Below are 16,838 nucleotides of genomic sequence, written 5' to 3'. Positions count from 1 at the left end.
TTACTATGAAGACTTTAAGTGAATAATTTGTAAAAAATATTATATACTAAATTAACTAAATGCTTAGATTATTATAAAATATAGTTAAAGACATCTGATGTATTTACACACTTAGAACTTAAGACTAAAATTGTATTTAATACTAGTTAATTTGCTTATAAAGTTTAGTTACTTTTATATATTACTTATAAAATTATATATAATATATTTTTCATTTATATTATTTTTTCACTGCGACACAAATATACAGATTTGTATAATGTGCTGATATTTTGAATGCACTTAAAATAATAGTTCTTTCAATGCAGAAATAAAGAACAACCATTGCTGTAGCACAAAGTTAAAACTAAGTGTACTATAAAGCACACCTAGGTGTTCACTGTGCATTAAATTAACTAAATTGTTTAAAAAGGCTAACCACATTATTTTTCACATAATTTTGTAAATACTTTAAAAATTAAAATAAAACTTTTAATAGAAATATAAGACTTAAATTTAACACTTTTGTGTTCGTTTGGATTTTAAAACACAAAGAAGTTTTTCTTTTACCAACATTTTGTTATCTGTAAAGTGACAGAATTATGACCTTGCTGTAAAATTTTCTGAGAGGCATGAAAAAAAAGTTTATTGCCGTTATTTTTCTGTTGCTTTTTAATGTTTTAATAATTACTTTACACCACTTAATGCACTAAACGTAATAACACATATCTGATGAAGTGTAGGGCTGACAAGGTGAAGCAGAGTCTTTCACTGATAACTTGGGGAGGGGCCAGCACAGTTAACAGCAGGAAGGCTAGAGGCAAATTATTTACAGTCCGCAGGGTGTAATGATATAGAGGAAAAAAAAGCAATATTTTAAGATTAATTACTAATTTATTGGAATTAGAGGGAATGGCAACCGAAGAGGGGAGTCTGGGTTGCAAAAGCACCATGGGGATCATGGTTTTATTAATTGATTTGAGAATATGCAAGAGATGCCACTTTTCAGATTTCTTTTGAATAACAAAGATTGGGTATTTCAAGGTGAATTGGAAGGCTTAAAGTGGGAGTGGCAGGGCCTGAGCTGGCTGTTTCCCAAGGCTGGCAGGAAAGAGGCTGAAGGAGGCTGAGGACTGGTTTGAGCAAAATGTACTGAGTAAAAGGTACATTAGGCTCAGAAGTTTTAACAGCAAAGTGTAGATATCACAAGGTTTTATGGCTTAGCAGATGATACTTTGTAATTATCCTGCTCACTGTGCCCTTAGAATTTTTTGTAGGCACTGCAGCAGTTTCTGTTTTATGGCACTCAGCCTGACTTTTATTAGTTTGTTCCTTTGAATTCTCAAGAGGGGGGGCCTGGCCGTAGAATTCAGTGGGCAGAGGACAGACAACTATAGATTTAGGAGGGGGGGGAAACGCCTGAAGGGCAGAAACCTGTGAATTAAGAGAAGCAGCCTGTTTTTGAAGGCTTAAGATTTGTTTAAGATTTTCAATTTGGCCAAGTAGTTTCATTTCTATAGCTTTAAGAGGGGGAGCGGTGAGAGGAGGGAATCTGCCATGGTTAGGGACTGAGCGTTCTCCGCGGTGGAGGCTGCTGAGCAGGCGGGGAAAGACTTTCTCCATTAGGGAGAAAGCAGCAACAGTTTGTTGCCGCGTGTGGGGGAGCTGCTGGAATGCTGGCTCTGGGGAGCGACTTCCAGGCATAGAGGGCAGCAAGAGCCATGTTGGCAAGCTGGGACCTGGAAAGTGTGTGCTGTACCTTTAAGGTATGAAAAGAGGCGAGGCCAGCTATAAGAGCTTAGAGATCAGGATTCTTGCCTATCTACAAGGGCTTTGCAATGAAAAAAAAAGTTAACTTCCCAAGAGACAAAGAGTTCAGCTATTAGATTCTAAGCAGGAGAGCGTGTAAGGGGCTTGGGGGCCATAGGAGGTTACGGCTTGAAATGGCTCTTTGAGGCTTTTCCAATTAAAGGCTTTGTTGCAATTGCTGGCTAAGGAGGGGAGGGTGGTGAGGGGAGTAAAGGTTTTGGTGGAACAGGGACGGAGCTGAGGCTAGGGAAGTGAAGGGCTGTTTAGGATTTTGCACAGAGGGTGCAGCGGCAGAAGTAAAGATGAAGGGTCAGAAGAGGAAGGAAACTGAGAGACAGAGTCAGAGCGAGAGGGAGCCCAGGAACACTAGATTTTTGGCAAACATCATGAACAAACATTAAAAAATTACAAATATCTTTTTTGGTAACCTCTATATGTCTGCGTTTCAATTCAGACTGTATATCTCGAATGAATTTAAGCTCAGTACTCAATGCGGCACCCATGGTAGCGGATCCTATGGGTGAAGCCCCAAAAGCCAATCAGGGGCGGCGATCAGAACGACTGGAAAAACTGCAGTTTAAATTTTTGATTAAGGCTAACTCGTTTCAACGCCTACCCTGATGAGGTATTTCCTGCGATTTACGAAACAGCTCCGGACTCGCCGACCTGTAGTCGTTCGGGGTGTGGCGGTGGTCTTCGAGCCCAGCGTTGGGCGCCAAAATGCGGGGTCCTGAGGCCCCCCAGGGGGGCCCGGCCAGCAGGAATTAGCTGGGAAGACTTCTCAGACAACCGCACTCCTATTTTGCTGGGTAGAAGAACAACCACACCTGTAAAAATCTGAGAGAGGTTAATAATAAAGACCCAAGGCAATGTCTCACTGCTCAAGGGCAACTTTATTTGACTACAGCTCCTTCTTATATAGTGAAGGAGAAGGGGGCAGTACAAAGATAATGTCAATCACACTTTTGGTGCGAAGGTCCATACAAGGCAAGAATACATATCAGGTTACAAGGAACAAAGAAAGTAAATCATTCTCCAAATAAGGAAATGGGCAGTGGGCTAGGAGGCAGGATTACCTGCAAGTCATGATGAACATGCTGTTTCCATGGAAATTTCTTGTGACCTTCTAGCTGCATTTCTAAACTTTTAACAGATATAAGGTGGGGGCAATGTTCTTACAGAAATAATTTTGTACAGACAATGTAACATATACACATAATAACTGCCTTGTTAACTCAGGGATATGGTTAAGGGAGTAAGGCCTCATTTCTGGGAATGGTACTGGGCCGTGTTGCTCTCCTCCGGGCTACAAGATTAATTATCTCCTGCAGCTGCATTTTCCTTTCTCTTTGGCCCAAGAACTTACAGCAAGACTGCATGTAGCCTTTAGGTGAAAGGCTGGATTATGGCAGAAAGAACAGCAAAATGGCCTCAAACAAGTCACAGTCCCCAACACCACCTCACACCCCAGAGAATGGCACACATCACAAAGAATGAGAATAAACAGTGTTGGCGGGGATGTGGAGAGAAAGGAACTCTTATCCACTGCTGGTGGGAATGCCGTCTAGTTCAACCTTTATGGAAAGCGATATGAAGATTCCTCCAAAAACTGGAAATCGAGCTCCCATACGATCCAGCTATACCACTCCTAGGAATATACCCTAAGAACACAAAAATACAATACAAAAATCCCTTCCTTACACCTATATTCATTGCAGCACTATTTACCATAACAAGACTCTGGAAACAACCAAGATGCCCTTCAATAGACGAATGGCTAAAGAAACTGTGGTACATATACACAATGGAATATTATGCAGCTGTCAGGAGAGATGAAGTCATGAAATTTTCCTATACATGGATGTACATGGAATCTATTATGCTGAGTGAAATAAGTCAGAGAGAGAGAGAAAAACGCAGAATGGTCTCACTCATCTATGGGTTTTAAGAAAAATGAAAGACACCCTTGTAATAATAATTTTCAGACACAAAAGAGAAAAGAGCTGGAAGTTCCAGCTCACCTCAGGAAGCTCACCACAAATAGTGATGAGTTTAGTTAGGGAAATAACTACATTTTGAACTGTCCTAATAACGAGAATGTATGAGGAAAATGGAGAGCCTGTCTAGAGTACAGGCGGGGGTCGGGTGGGGAGGAGGGAGACTTGGGACATTGGTGATGGGAATGTTGCACTGGTGATGGGTGCTGTTCTTTACATGACTGAAACCCAAACACAATCATGTATGTAATTAAGGTGTTTAAATAAATTAAAAAAATGGGAAAAAAAGAAAAAATAAAGTCATGAAACTTGCTTACAAAAAAATGCATATTTGCATACACGATTGAAAAAAAAAAACTTACTCAAAGAAGAAATACAGATGGCCAAAAGGCACATGAAAAAGAAACACAGACACAAAAGCTCCACATCACTAATCATCAGGGAGATGCAAGGCAAAACAGCATGATATATCATCTTACAACATAGAGACTGTCACACATCACAAAGAACAAATGTGTGTGTGCAGGGAGAAACAGGTTCTCATTCACTGTTGGTGGAAAAACTGACTAGTCCAGTCTTTCTGGAAAATAATATGGGTATTTCTCAAAAAAAAAAGTAGAAATTGAGCTTCCATATGATTCAGCAATATCAATCCTAGGATATGCCTTAGGAACCAAACACTTTGCACAAAATTCCTCTGCATTTCTATGTTCATCGCAGCACTGTTTACAATAGCCAGAATCTGGAAAAAACCCAAGTGCCGAAGAATAGATGAATGGCTATAATAAATGTGGCACAGCTACACAATGGAATATTATCCAGATGATAAAAAAATAACTCATGAAATTTTTTTATACCTGGATAAATATGGAGATTATTTTTCTGAGGGATATGAGTCAAAGGAAGAGGGATAGGCATAGAATAATCTCTATTATGTGTAGAATATAAAACATAACATAGTATGGTAATAATATCTAGAGACAATAAAGATGAGGGCCAGAAGAACTAGGCTGGGAGAAGGCTTTCCACAAATAGTGGAGCAGAGCAATTAGGATAAATCAGAGTTCACTACGACTATTTCACTATGATCAGTTGGAACTGATCACTCTGGAAAATAACTTGGTGCTGAAAGGGGATAATGTGAAGTGCATGTTATCCCTTCATTAATAATAGTGCAAGAAACATTGTCATAAAGGAAAGTGTGGAGAAGTAAAATGCCTATTCCGAGTCAGACAGGGGTGTTTGGGAAAGAAACATTAGTGAGAGCTCAATTTCCAGTTTTTGGAGGAATCTCCATATCGCTTTCCATAAAGGTTGAACTAGATGGCATTCCTACCAGCAGTGGATAAGAGTTTCTTTTTCTCCACATCCCTTCCAACACTGCTTGTTATCATTCTTTGTGATATGCATATGATCCAGCTATACCACTCCTAGGAATATAACCTAGGAACAAAAAATACAATACAAAAATCCCTTCCTTACACCTATATTCATTGCAGCACTATTTTACCTTGGCAAGACTCTGGAAACAACCAAGATGCCCTCCAACAGATGAATGGCTAAAGAAACTGTGGTACATATACACAATGAAATATTATGCAGCTGTCAGGAGAGATGAAGTCATGAAATTTTCCCATACATGGATATACATGGACTCCATCATGCTGAGTGAAATAAGTCAGAGGGAGAAAGACGCAGTATCACTCATCTATGGGTTACAAGAAAAACGAAAGACATTCTTGCAATAAGTTTCAGAGACAAAAGATGTTCCAGCTCACTTCATGAAGCTCACCACAAAGACTAATGAGTGTAGTTAGAGAAATAACTACATTGAGATCTATTGTAATAATGAGAATGAAGAGGGAAGTAGGAAGCCTGTCTAGAGTACAGGCTGAGGTAGGGTGGCGGGGAGGGAGATTTGGGACATTGGTGATGGGAATGTTGCACTGGTGAAAGGGGGTGTTCTTTACATGACTGAAACCCAACCATAAGCATGTTTGTAATCAAGGTGTTTAAATAAATATATTTAAAAAAGATACATTGGTGATGGGGAATGTGCACTGCTGAAGAGTGGTGTACTTTCTATGACAGAAATAAATCATAATAAATTTTGTAACCATTATGTTTAAAGTAATTGAAATATAAAATATTGATTTAATTTAAAGTGTCAAATTATCCTAAAAAACAATAGATAAATTCATACCTGCACACACATAAGGAAAAGATAAAATCTTGCTTTTGCATCAAGATGTATGGTTTTGATGAGCTTCCAATAAGCAAAATAAGTTATAAGTCAGGGGGAGAAAAGCAAGATATCAGATGATCCACTCATGTGAGGAATATATGGAACCTAATCAAAGGAAGGGACAAGTTAAATTAAAAACAGACTTTTATTCTCCTTGTACAGAACTGAGGTTACTGCTGTGTGTGTGTGTGGGGGGGAGACTGTGGTTTTAAACAGTGGGGTATTAAAATGTTTATGGAGAAAGATTAATGATATTTTTGTGATTGGTGTGGTGTGGTTACACATTTCTCAAGCGGTGCATAAAATTGATCTCCTTAAAATATACATAATCTAGCTTAGGACAGACAGCGGTTTGATCCCCGAGATCCCATCTGGTCCCCAGAGCCAGGAGCAATTTCTGAGAGCATAACCAGGAGTAACCCTGAGTGTTGCCGGTGTGGCCCCCCCCAAAACAGAAAAGAAACATACATGATCTTGAAGACTGATATACTATCAATACAAAATTAATTAGGCAAATGTTAATGAAAGAACTTGGGGGTGGAAGGTTTGGGACACATCAGTAGTCTTTGGGTGCATGCACAGCAATCATCACTCCTGGAAACTCTCAAGGAATTATATGTGGCATTAAGGTTTGACCTGGAATCCTCTTGATATAAGGTAAGCAAGCACCTTAGTTACTAGGCTGTTTTTCATTCTATAACTACTTTGGCTCGGGGCACACCCGTTTGATGCTCAGGGGTGACTCCTGGCTAAGTGCTCAGAAATTGCCCCTGGCTTGGGGGGACCATATGGGACGCCGGGGGATCAAACCGTGGTCCTTCCTTGGCTAGCGCTTGCAAAGCAGACACCTTACCTCTAGCACCACCTCTCTGGCCCCTCGATAACTACTTTTTAATAATGTGTCACTGGTTATACTTTATGCTTTGAGTGTAGTTGAATCATAATTGTCAAATAAAAGCAAATAAAAAGTGACACAGAGGAAAGGAAAGATAATAGAGATGCTGAGTTATATTAAATTTAGATTATGGAAATGGTGGGATTTTTCAGTGCTGAAAATGGAAATAACTATATTCAGTTTGTTGTCTTCAGATTAATTCAGGTTAATAATTTTCTGAAGTATGTCTTTGATGAGTGCAAAAGCAATAGCAGAAAAACCAAGGGAGACAATGTAAATTGTAAGGTTGAAATATGGGCAATGAATAGACATTAGACCTTTATATGAATGAGGAATGTTAACTTTATCTTACCCAAAGGCCTTCAAACCGTGGGTTAATGTGATAACATTTCTGGAAATACTCATTCTTTCAATGTTCATTAGGGATGGATTGAAATAAAGGTGATAATAGTTTGGTGCTATGTGAATTACTACTATTTGCCAGATCAGAGATCACTTTCTGAGAAAAGTATGTTTGAACAATAAGGAAAGGCTAATTAATTAAAAATAAAAAAATATAACTTTTCTTTCCTTTTCTACATAATTTTTTAGATATTGCGGATTCTACCTATTAATGTGATTATGTGTATGTAGAGGAAATAAAAATCCTCTTGAAAGTTATGAAATGACTGAGAATTCAAACAAGAATTCATAGTGAAAGTCTATGGCATTTATTTTGACATTTCAAGAAGTCACTTACAAGCCAATGTAAAGTGGTTTTTAAAAATTATTTAATTTAACCCCTAATTCTATAGATATGCCACTGTAGACAGTAAGGAGAAAGTTGGGAACAGAAAAATTCAAGGTCACTTTCACTTCTTTTTGCCTATTAGGTTAACCACAAGTGTATCTTTGAATTTGGTGTTGTTATGGTTTTCAAGGATCAGATGATAATGACTCCAACACTCCATCTTCTTTAGTTAATTTCATGAGCTAATAATTGTTCTTCTATGATGTCTTCAGGATATTCTTCCACAAACAAGATTAAAGTTATACATCTTTTCTTTATTTAATTTTTGTTTTGGGTATATATCTGGTGTTTCTCAAAGCTTACTCCTGTTTGTTACTCAGGTATCACTCAGAGTAGAACTCGGCATTATAGGTTGCTGAGAATCACTCCTAGTCGAATTAGGAGACCGTAAGAGTTGCTAGAGATTGAAAACTAGTCAGCTGTGCTCAAGGCAAAAACCCTATGCATTTCCATGTCAATATTTGTTTATTCTATTTATATAACTTTGCTTTGTATTGTCTTCTATTATCTGTTATAAAACAAAACAATAGATAAATTCTAATATTTTCAATAGTAATCTTACACAAGTACTATTAATAAGTCAACACTTAAGGGTCATATACTCTGAGATGCCACATGTTTTACTATGCTATTAATTTCCTATATAAAATCTAAAGAATTAGTAAAATCTCAATTTTGAAAGTAAAATCATTAAAAAATTTTGAAAAACAGAAACTTCAGGGTTTAATTCTCTTGCTTTAATCTAAAACTTAGTATACTAATTCCCTCAAAATTCATCCTACTTCTCATTTTTCTTTCCTCGCACAAAGAAGAAAACTCTCAATGTTGGTCTTTTAAAAGTTAGAGAGTGATCTATTCTTAACTAGAATAGGTTAGTAATTTCAGGTCTTTGATGTTGTATTAGTTTAACATTAAATATTTCCCTAACTTTATTTATCTTAAAATGTCAGAAATCTGTAAAATGTTCAATAATGGTTTAGCACTAAGTACATGCTTCCAAAATTAGATACACCAAAAAATCATCTCAATTACAATTTAGAATTATATTCTCAGCATTCTAACCATAGTTTTTTTTAAAGTGTCTCTCAATACCACATACATAAACACACAGGAATACACACATATACCTCAATATATCTAATGGTATAAAGTAACTGGTAAATAAACAAAGAAATAATTGTCAGGAAAAATGGTTTTGTCTCACCAAAATGCTAATTGGCTTTTCACCGGTCCCTGAAAAGTATGTAGACTCATTGAATATGAAATCTTTCTAGGAGAAAAAAATCTATATATTATTTACTCTGAATAAAGTAGAAAACATTAAAGATTCAACTACTCACAAAATTTAGAAATGCAGTTACTGCCCTTGCATTCTTATTCTCTTCTGTAGATATTGTTTTCATTTTGAATTCTTTAACAGTTACAAATTGTGCATATACTTTATATATTACATGGAAATTATTTTTTTAATTTTATTCCTTACTAGTTATTTCCAAGATTTGGTCACAAATGTTGCTTTAGATTTGCTAAGACCCAGAAATCCAACTTCAATAGTAAGATCCTTCTTAATAGATTATTATTACTTCAAGCAAAAGAACTAGTCATTATAGATTCAGAACTTCTTGAGCATATGCTCACATGACAGGATTTTAAGGTTAATTAGTTCCTTTGTAGTTGTCGTCTTGAAACTGAATGAAATATCTAAAAAATAAAAACTTGGAAATGTTATATATTTGGTGATTTTGTGGATACTTTAGAAAGCCAATGAATCAACAACTCAGAATTTAATGCAACAAATATAGTTCTATAATGCTTCTGATGCCCTGAATAAAATATTCTACATTTGATTGGTTTTACCTAGAATAGAATGTTTACAAAGATTTCTATGAAGTTTTTAAACTTTGTTTCCAAATATTTACATCTTTACTAAGCATTTCAAATTCAAGACACTTATGAACTCTTAAGCTCTATTTTGCACTGGCTTGTATCTCCTTTGATGTGGTCATTGAAGCAAGGTAATCCATATTTTGTGCTCCCAATGCCAGGATAAATATCCATTTCTTTTTTTTTTCTTATGTGAAATTCAAATGAACTGATCATTGTGTAATTTCAGCTGCTGAATCCAGGAAGTGAATTATATTTGTTTGCTCAGAGCAGTGTTTCCATTGCTTTAACAACTTTGGAAGCTTGATAAAGCTTTTGCTATAGTATTTGTTATGATTAGCTATTGGGGCAAACTCAAACACATGAGACTGCTTATATCTATAACTGTAAACCAGTCTCTCAAAAAAGAAACACAGTACAACAAAAATTACTACCTTTGAGCAAGAATTTAAAAAGCTATTGTTTGCAACTGTAAAACTCTCATAATACCAAGTAATCTATGATACGATATCAGGTTTCTTGCTTAGATTATAACAACTAATTTGTGGCCAAATAAATGTTTCACCATATTACACAAAGAATTTATGCAGTAAAATATCATTTTTCTAGTACAATTTTGTATAAAACCAAATTGGGGTTCTTAAAAGATTATTTTCTCAAAAAAACCAAAGTTCCTAGAGAACTTCCACTGAGGAAACCATCTGCTATGGAAAATCATGATCAGGAGCATGTGGCTTTTATTTGTCAGCACACCTACACTTAATATGCCAAGTATTTTGGGCAAGTGATCAAATAAATAAGTGAAAAAAAGATCAGGGAAATAAAAAAAGGAACCAAGAATATTGAGAGCTCTAGAGATAAAATAGAAGATAATTCATAAGGAAGAAAAAATTTTTGTTAAGATAACAAGAAATACAGTTCAACTGAAAAAAAAGCAATTACATATATATATTTTAATAAGGGTATATTAAAAACCAAGTTATAAAGAATCTATCCAATTCTATAGTTTTTATGTGATATGGAAGAATTCTATGTAAACTTTGAAACAGACACTGGTTTTAAATCAGGTTTTTCCTCTTACAAGTATAATAAACTTATAAATGTCAATAGACAGTTCTATGATAAATTTTCTTTATCTAAATATCAAAATGGTGACCTAATTTTTATATAATGTATTTATAAATTATATGTAATACAGTGAAGTTGAAAAACATGCTTTGAATCAAGTACACATGGCCTACAATGCACAAACTTTACAAGTTAAGTGTCCTGCTGACTGGAAGATTAACTAATACCATCATCAGTGTACATCTATTTTGTACAGGGTATATATCAGATGATGAATTTTTTCAATAAAATAAGCTAGATATGAAGACATGTTATTAAGAATGTCTAAGCAAGATGTATATGTCACTCACCATGCTGAGTGAAATAAGTCAAAGGGAGAGGGACCAACTCAGAATAATTTCATGCATTTAAAAGATATAAATATAGTAGGGAAATAACTAGTGCACAAAGATTATGGAAACTAAGGATAGGAGAATGGATCTTAATAGGAAGTTTGCCACTATGAGTGGAGAAAAGGATAAATCTGTGAAGGGTTCTCTAAATTAATGCCAGAAGAAAGTGGCTACCTAGGATGGGTTCTGAAAAGAAGCAACCTATCAGAACATTATAATAGTATGCCACCATTTCTGGAAGAAACAAAATAAAGTACCTGTTAGAGAGACATGCTCTGGTATTATGGGGTTTTTTTGGGGATATTGATGGAAAGAAGTCAATATTGGCTCAGGTATTGTTTTTTAACTATGGTATCCCTTAAATGCAATCATGAATGATTTTTCTAACTTTGTTAAACATTGTGATACAAGAAATTATTTAAAATAAGATAATATAAAATACAATTAATACACATAGTAAGCTTATAGCATCTATTTGCAGAATCTGTTTAGATGGATTAATTAAATCTTAAACTGGTGTTGTTGAAAGATCAGCTATAATAAAGATAAATATTTTAGACTAGTTTTGATAAGTATAAGTATTTACAGTGAGAAAAAATCTGTTCCCCAATTGAAATGTTCATGGATACATATAATCGTCTATTAATTAATAGGTTAAAAGCAATTATCAGTGATCTTAGGAGTCTCTTATTCTCTCTTTTCCTTTTCCATCTGAAGAACAGAAATTTAGAACCATTTTTCTTGTTAATTTAAAGATAAAGGGTATGTAATATGTCTTTAAGAAACTGGATGTTTTGTGTATGTGTGTGTGCTAAGAAATATTAATTTTATTTAACCAGTTTCACAGCTGAATATTTATTCTATAATTTTTTTCAATAGACTGGATGTTAAGACAGAAAGGCCTTATGGTGTTTCGGTGGGATGAAATAGAAAAAAACAACTTGACTTTTTGTCTTGGAGAGGACATGTTAGTTTGTTGGCACCCCAAGGGCAAGCACTCCAAGTCTTACAAAAGTGATAAAAGGTTGAAAAATAAAATACAATTTCCCTGGACTTGAAGAAATAGAACTTTATTGAAGATGGCATAAAAGAAAATAATAATTTTTATTCACTTTTTAAAGTAATTATTGTATTAAATTATAATAACACTATATTAATATTTGGTAGACTTTAGCATATGTCTAAAGGTGAGTAAATACAGATTCCTATTCTGTTCATCCCAGACGAAATAATAGCAGAAAGCAAGTTAAGTAGGAATTTTGAAGGTATGGGTGTGAACATAAAATGTTTACTGTTACTTGGAAGCTTATACTATAATATTCTGTGATTGATTCACATCACACCAGATTCATTCATACCAGATACACACCAAAATATTTGTATTATTGATGAAAGAAAATGACCTTAGCCAAATATCAAAGGTTATATGTTTTTATTTTTATTGTCTAAAGGTCTGTGGAGGCTGTATCTCCAAACTGTTTAAAGTGGTTGAAACTTCAGGTGATGCTGAATAAGATTAAAGACAGGAAAAAGGGGGAAGAACTTATTTAATGAATGCTATAATTTAAGTCAATAATTATGCCATTAAAATATAACTTTTTATACTGGATATTTTAGTTGCATAAATAGTCAATGTAAGGTGTGCTGTTTTATTATTCATCTTCATTGAAACACAATGAAATTTGAATTTATCTAGGATACAACAGGAAAACAAATATTGGACAGTATTTAACTTTTCTTAACACCTTAAATTTTGCTTCTTAAACAATAATTACAGTTGTAGTAAATCTACACTGAATTCTGTCCAATAAGTACTTGAATTTCTATAATAGTAAGTACTATAAAATAGCATAGATGAACAATGAAACTTTCTCCAAGACCATTATTTCAACTGACTAATTATTCTATAGGTATTATTTTTCTGGCTCAAAGAAATAGTAAACATCTTTGAAAGTTAGGAAGTCTGTGTGATAGTTTTTTGTTTCTTGGACCAATTTCACTCAACTAAATCCTTTAAAAACATCTGAATAAAAATCCTATAGGAGGGAGCAAAGGTCTGGAATATGTATAGTTACTTCCCAACATAAAATACAATGTCTATTATCATATTCATACTAATAATACATTTTATCACTTTGCTAATAATTCCAAGTATGCTAACAATGAAATGTCTTAATATACAAACAGAAGACAGATACACTGAGGATATTTTGCTAAACATTTCCTTTTTTTGGTCAAATTTGTATTCGAGTCAGAATACAGGGCATTCAAGTAGAGAATGTGAATAGTACTTGGCACATCTTTGAATATTTTATGAAATATTTTAATTTAATACACAAAATAATAGTCTAGCAGTGGTCCTCAAACTATGGCCCATGGGCCACATATTGTATTTATATCTGTTTTGTTTCTTCATAGCAAAATAAGATATATGCAGTGTGCATAAGAATTCATTCATAAGTTTTGTTTTTACTATATTCAGACCCTCCAATGGTCTGAGGGACAGTGAGCTGGCCCCTTGTTTAAAAAGTTTGAGGACCCCTGGTACACTTACTAGTAGCCAAAATATTACATAGATATTACTCTTTCTTCTAAAAATTTGACTAGTCTATTACCAGTAGAGACAATTATTCGATCATTTTCAAGGAGATTAACTGTCATATTACTGGTAGAAGGAAGCATGCATTGTGTTGCCAGGCATGGCTTTGGAGCCATATATGCATGAAACACTTATAAATATTGTAAATTGCAGTATTAAAATGTCATCTGTTCCTATGATGTTCCTGAGAAAACCCACCAACTACAGATTACGAGATTTTCTTTAATTATTAAAAGGGATAAAGTGTCACTTGAATACACATTTATATATACCCAATACTTAATAACAAGACACTATCATCTATTCATATTAGGCTTCTTTATATTATAATATTCATAATACCCTAATACTACAAATATATATATGTGCATATATGCCCTTGTACTAATACATTATATATTTCTTAAAATTCAAGAATCTACACTCTGTTATGAATTTATGTATTTTAGTAACTATATTATTTCAAGGTTTATTCTGACATGCTTTAGAAAAATTTGTGTATGAGAACTTTTTTCAGATATTGAAATATCTGCATTTGATTTTCTTCCTTGTGATTTTTTTTATTTGACCCTCAGTGACAAATATCGTCAATATGTCACTGAAATACTGATTTATATACATCCTCTCCTTGAAATTCAGCTGCATGTGACTTACCTTATCTAGAAAATCTGCTATGCTTAACCACTTTACACAATTCATTTAATTATTTTATTTTATTTTATTTTATTTTATTTTTTTGGGGGGGTCACATCCTGCAGCGCTCAGGGATCACTCCTGGCTCTATGCTCAGAAATCGCTCCTGGCAGGCTCTGGTGATCAATGGGATGCCGGGATTCAAACCAATGTCCTTCTGCATGCACAACAAACACCCTACCTCCATGTTATCCCTCTGGTGCCTCACTTTACACAATTTATACACACACATAAACACAGCCTACCAAATTTTGTTTATTTTATTAATTTTAGTTAAATCAGGATTGATATTTTTCCTAGTTGATATCATTAAAAATACCAGAATTATAATTGACTCTTTCTTTGCTCAATATTCACATTTCATTAATAATCAAATCTAGTTCACTCCCCCTGTATAATCTTGTACTGAACTTTACTACTAAAGAAGAAAAAGACACTAATTATCTTTATCTAAACCATGCACATGACTTCTTTCTGGTCTTCTTCAAATCTCTCTGTAAACTCCTTTCTCTTAAAAGGGACAAAGGGCTATTTTATCCACTTATAATCAAGCTAGCTTTTAGCAAATGGTATGTCAAAGATCTAAACTTCAGTACTTAAGAATGTGACTCTGATATATAATTAGCGACAATGATGCTGTTTCAGAATACGGTGGGTCTCTAATCTGATAAGATTGTTGTCTCTTAAACAGATAAACCCATGAAGACAAATAGAATGTCATTAGGAAACAAAGTCAGATATTGAAGTTATGTTGTGGCAAGTGAAATGCTGGACAATATCCAGTAATGGAATACAAAAAGAAAGAGTTCTCTTTTAGTCTCTAGATAGACTATTGCCTGACTGATATTTTGATTTCAGATTCCGAACTTTCATCACGGAATAAAAAATTCCCTGTTTTTGTATAAAACCCCTTTAAGGAACAAGAGAAATAGAACAGTGGGTAAGGTGTTTGCCTTGCAAATTGCCAACCCAGGTTTGATTTCCTGCATTCCATATGGTGCCCTGAGCCCGCCAGGAGTAATTGAGAGGAGAGCCAGAAGTAACCTGATAACACTGCCAAGTGTGGCTCCAAAACCAAAGACTACTACCCAAAAAAGCCCTCTTAAATTTACAGTATTTTAGAATAATAACTCTAGAAAACTAATAAAAATTAATATACTACTTCTCTGCCTGAAGATTACTTTCTTTCCATGAGGCCTATCAGGTTTTCTGATAAATGATGTACATGCTTTTCTCTCTATTGAGATATATAAAACACTTTGAAACTCAACAAAATATAAAACAAAATCCATCAAAATATTGGGAAAAGAGGTAAACAGACACTTCCTCAATGGTGACATAAGCATGGTCAGACTTTTAAAAAATATTCATCATCAGTGGTTATCAGGAAATACAAATTAAAGCAACAGTGAAGAGGCTGAGCAATAGAGCAGTAATACAGCCAGTTAGCTAACTTGGGTTTGGTCCCTGACATCCCATATGTGCCCTGATGTCCAAATAAAAGTGATTCCTGAAATACAGTGCCATGAGTGTGCCCTGACACTTTGGGAGAAGTCCTAAAGCTAAAGGAATAAATAAGTAAAGGTGAACTAATAAAAAGTCAGGTGACTTGAAGTTTTGTTGTGGCCTAAATATTCATATGAACTATGCTAATACTATTGTTTTATTATAACTCATATTCATCCCAAACTAGAAAATAATACTACTAACATAAAATGAGAGTATTTTGTCAGAATTGTTATTTCCACAATATTTGGATTCATTTTTTATACTGCCACAACACTTAATTTTTATTAAAAGACATGTTTGCAACTATAAGTAATCAAGATACATACCTCGGTTTTGTTATATAAATTACTTGCCTTTTAAAGTTAGAAATTCTTTTAGATAACTGTTTCCATGGTACTTTGTAAAATATTGTTTGGTAATATTAAATAATAAAAACTATATTTAAAATTTGAGTATACTCTCACTAGGTTACTTATACATATTATTAACACAACACACTGCCTCTTGACAATTAAAATGCAAAGGAGTAACAATATGTGGCTAATTTAATACTGCACTTAAGATATCAAAAAAGGGAGTCTAGCAGGAAGAGGTTTGGCAGGCCCACGCCATGCCAGAGGCCTGCTTGGCCAGGCCTGGGGGGGGGGTGCGGGATTTGGGTAACCCCAGCACCCCTCTGCCGCCTTGCTCCAGATCTCCAGGGCTTCCCCGGGCCACACCCCTGGGCAAGCCGGTGAGTTGGGTTCCTTGGTGGAGTTTGAAGGTACCCTAGGCCTTCCCCCACTATCCATGCGGCTCCTTAGGGAGGGTCTGGGTGGGGCTCTGAACTTCTGTTCTCCCAGCTTCTTGAAGGATCTCTCCTTCCTGGGAGCCGGGAGTCTAGCAGGAAGAGGTTTGGCAGGCCCACGCCATGCCGGAGGCCTGCTTGGCCAGGCCTAGGGGGGGTGCGGGATTTGGGTAACCCCAGCACCCCTCTGC

At 35.0% G+C, this 16,838-nt stretch overlaps 1 non-coding gene across 1 annotated transcript; it reads right to left on the bottom strand.

Moving 5' to 3' along the window:
* Positions 1-257: 257 nt before the first annotated feature.
* On the bottom strand, positions 258-387 carry LOC126033275 (small nucleolar RNA SNORA22). Its single transcript, XR_007504384.1, has one exon. It is a non-coding gene; the product is annotated as a small nucleolar RNA SNORA22 (small nucleolar RNA).
* Between the last annotated feature and the right edge of the window lie 16,451 nt (positions 388-16,838).

The sequence above is a fragment of the Suncus etruscus genome, chromosome 16 (genome assembly GCF_024139225.1).
Source record: "Suncus etruscus isolate mSunEtr1 chromosome 16, mSunEtr1.pri.cur, whole genome shotgun sequence".
Classification (NCBI taxonomy): domain Eukaryota; kingdom Metazoa; phylum Chordata; class Mammalia; order Eulipotyphla; family Soricidae; genus Suncus; species Suncus etruscus.
The sequence above is the reverse complement of the archived record's forward strand: the minus strand, read 5'-3'. Positions and strand labels throughout refer to the sequence as shown.